Source organism: Myotis davidii, unplaced genomic scaffold (assembly GCF_000327345.1).
Source record: "Myotis davidii unplaced genomic scaffold, ASM32734v1 scaffold711, whole genome shotgun sequence".
NCBI classification, from domain to species: Eukaryota; Metazoa; Chordata; class Mammalia; order Chiroptera; family Vespertilionidae; genus Myotis; species Myotis davidii.
This window is the reverse complement of record NW_006285235.1, coordinates 217,784-221,247: the sequence shown is the minus strand read 5'-3', so window position 1 is coordinate 221,247 and position 3,464 is coordinate 217,784.

Sequence of the window (3,464 nt, the reverse complement as noted above, 5' to 3'; positions counted from 1 at the left end):
TGGTGCTTGACAAGGGTGGGGCCAGTGGATCTGGGTCTTGCGAAATTTCCAGGCATGTAATGGTGGGCAGGGACTTACTTTGGGTTCCGTGGCGCACCCCAGACTCTGACTGGAGGGAAATTTTTATATACATTTTACTAATCTTCTTTCATCTCTGACACTTCTATTATAGAGAAAGGGCAAATAGCAATATTAAAATATTTCCTCTAATTAATTCCCTTTTAATGTGCATGAATGTCATGCACCAGGCCACTAGTTTTTTTCATAATCTGTTGTATTTCTGTGAGATCAGTTGTTACTCTGCCTCACTCATTTTTTATTTTATTTATTTGAGTGCTCTCTCTTTGATTCTTGGCTAGAGGTTCATAAATCTTGTTTATCCTTTCAAAGAACCAGCTCTTGTTTTCATTGATATTTTGTATTGTTTTTTTTGTCTCTATGTTCTTTATCTCCACTCTGATCTTTATTATTTTCTTCCTTCTACTTATGCGGGGTTTTGCTTGTTGCTCTCTTTCAAACTTTTTGAGTTGTAAGGTTAGATAATTTATTACCATCTTTTCTTGCTTTTTGAGATTGGCTATGAACTTCCCTCTCAAGACTGCTTTTGCTGTGTCCCATAGATTTTGGATTGTTGTGTTTTCATTGTCATTTGTTTCCATGATGATTTTTATTTCATCTTTGATCTCTTTTGTAACCCAATCATTGTTTAAAAGCATGCTTTTAGCCTCCAGATGTTTGATTTTTTAAATTATTTTTATTGTAGTTGATTTCTAGTTTTATGCCACTGTGATCTGAGAAGACACTTGATATGATTTCTATCTTCTTGAATTTGAAGAGATTTTGCCTGTGACCCAATATGTGGTCTATCTTTGAAAATGTCCTATGTGCACCTGAGAAGAATGTATATTCTGTGGCTTTGGGGTGGAATGTTGTTAAGATGTCAATTAATTCCATCTGATCTACTGATTCATATAGGATTGCTATTTCTTTGATGATTTTTTTGTTTAAAGGATTTGTCCAGTGGTGTTAGTGGGGTATAAAAATCCCCTACTATGACTGTATTGCAGTCAATGTCTCCCTTGATATCCTCCAGAAGTTTTTTTATTTATTTGGGTGCTCCTGTATTGGGTGCATATATGTTTAGCAGAGTTATATCTTCTTGTTGAATTGCTCCCTTTAGTGTTATGAAGTAGCCTTCCTTATCTCTTGTTATGGCCTTCACTTTCAGGTCTAATTTGTTGGATATAAGTATTGCTACCCCAGCTTTTTTCATTTCTGTTCACCTGAAAAACCTTTTTCCATCCATTCACCATCAGTCTGTGTGAGTCTTTTGTTCTGAGGTAGGTCTCCTATAGACAGCAGATACATGGGACATGTTTTTTTTTTATCTATTCAGCCACACTATGTCTTTTGATTGGGGCATTTAAGCTTATAATAGATACGTACTTGTTTGTTGCCTTTTTTATTCTTTATGCCTGTGTTCCTTCTTCCCTTCCTATTTCTTCTTTTTACAACAGACCCTTTAGTATTTCTTGCATTGCTGATTTGCTGGTGATAAACTCCCTTAGTCCTTTTTTGTCTGTGAAGCTCCTGATTTCACCCTCAATTTTTATTGATAGCCTTGCTGGGTACAGTATTCTTGGATTCAGACCCTTGTTTTGCATGACTTTGTATATCTCATTCCATTCCCTTATGGCCTGATGTGTTTCTGTTGGGAAATCAGTCAATAGCCTGATGGGAATTCCCTTGTAGGTAACTTTCTATCTCTCTCTGGCAACCTTTAGGATTCTTGCTTTGTAGTTGGTGTTTGCCAATTTAATTTTGATGTGTCTTGGTGTTGGTTTTTTGGGGGGGGTTCATCTTGTTAGGGACTCTGAGCTTTTGGACTCGTGTGAGTTTTTTCTTCCCAATATCAGGGAAGTTTTCTGTCATTATTTCTTCAAACAGGTTTTCTATTACTTGCTCGGTTTCCTCTCCTTCTGGTTACCCCTATTATGCAGATGTTGTTTCGTTTTGTGTTGTCCCAAAGTTCCCTTAGGCTCTCCTCTTTTTTTTTTTTTTAAAGTTTCTTTTTTTCTAGATGTTGCTCTGCTTGGGTTTTTTTTCCTACCTTGTCTTCTAGCTCACTGCTGCAGTCCTCTGCTTCCTCTAGTCTACTGTTGATGCTTTCTATTGAGTTCTTTATTGAATCAATGTCATTTTTCATTTCTTCTTGGTTCTTCTTCATTTCCTCTTGGTTCTTACAAATACTGTTGCAATTGTCTTCCATCCTTTTCAGTGACATTATGACTATTGCTCTAAATTCTTTCTGTGTCACAATGCATTCCTCTGTTTCATTTACTCCCTTTTCTGGTGATGCCTCCTTTTCTTTCATATGTTGGCTGTTTCTTTGTCTCCCCATAATCGAGCCTCTCAGTGTTGCTCGTTATGTGTCTCTCTCTCTCCTTCCTTTAGGAAATTTCAGCTGTGTTTAATTCTCCTGTTTTGGGTGGGTGCTCTTTGATTCAGCTGTTCCTTCTGCTCTGTGAAAAGGCACAGGGCCTGTCTGCGATTTCGCATATTTGTCTCCCCTGGAGCAGAACTCCCAGGCCCCTCTGGTCAGGGAGGTTGGAGTTCTGGCATTCATGGATTCGCAGCTGAGGTAACTGGTCCCTGGGCATCATGGTTGTAAGGTCCCAGGAGCAGCTGAGATCTCCCTGGTTGAAAGTAAGGCTGTAGTTGTGATCACACTCAACCTCTGATCACAGCTGTCTCCCCTTCAAGATGTCATGGCCTCTGCAGAAGAGCTGGCCACACTGGGAAAATTACAGCTGCAGTAAAGACTGCCCGATAATGGGGGGCTGGTCCGCGAGTCCCCAAGAATACCTTGGAGTATACCTGTCCCTCACTCACAAATACCGACACTCCCCTCACATCCAAGCACTCTACTTTCATTCTTTTTTTAATTAAAACTTTATTGTTCAGATTATTACAGTTATTCCTCCTTTTTTCCCCCATAGCTCCCCTCCACCTGGTTGCCACCCACCCTCTGCCCTTACCACCCCCTCCCACTGTCCTCATCCATAGGTCTATGATTTTTGTCCAGTCTCTTCCTGCACCTGCACACCCCATTCCCCCTCAAGAATAGTCAGTCCACTCCCTTTCTATGCCCCCGATTCTATTATATTCACCAGTTTATTCTGTTCATCAGATTATTTATTCACTTGATTTTTAGATTCACTTGTTGCTGGATGTGTCTTTGGTATACAGGAGACTTACCTAGATACTTGCTTAAAATGCTAGTTTCTGAGTTTCTCACCCAGGATTTTTATACAGGAAGTCCTAAATGTGGCCCTGGGGTTACATTTTAACATTTAATTCTCACATCATTTTGCAGTCGGGTAGAACAGTTACTTCCACGTTACACGTGGACACTTGGCAAGCACTGCTTAGGTACTCATTCAGTAGTTGTGGGATTTTCTTTC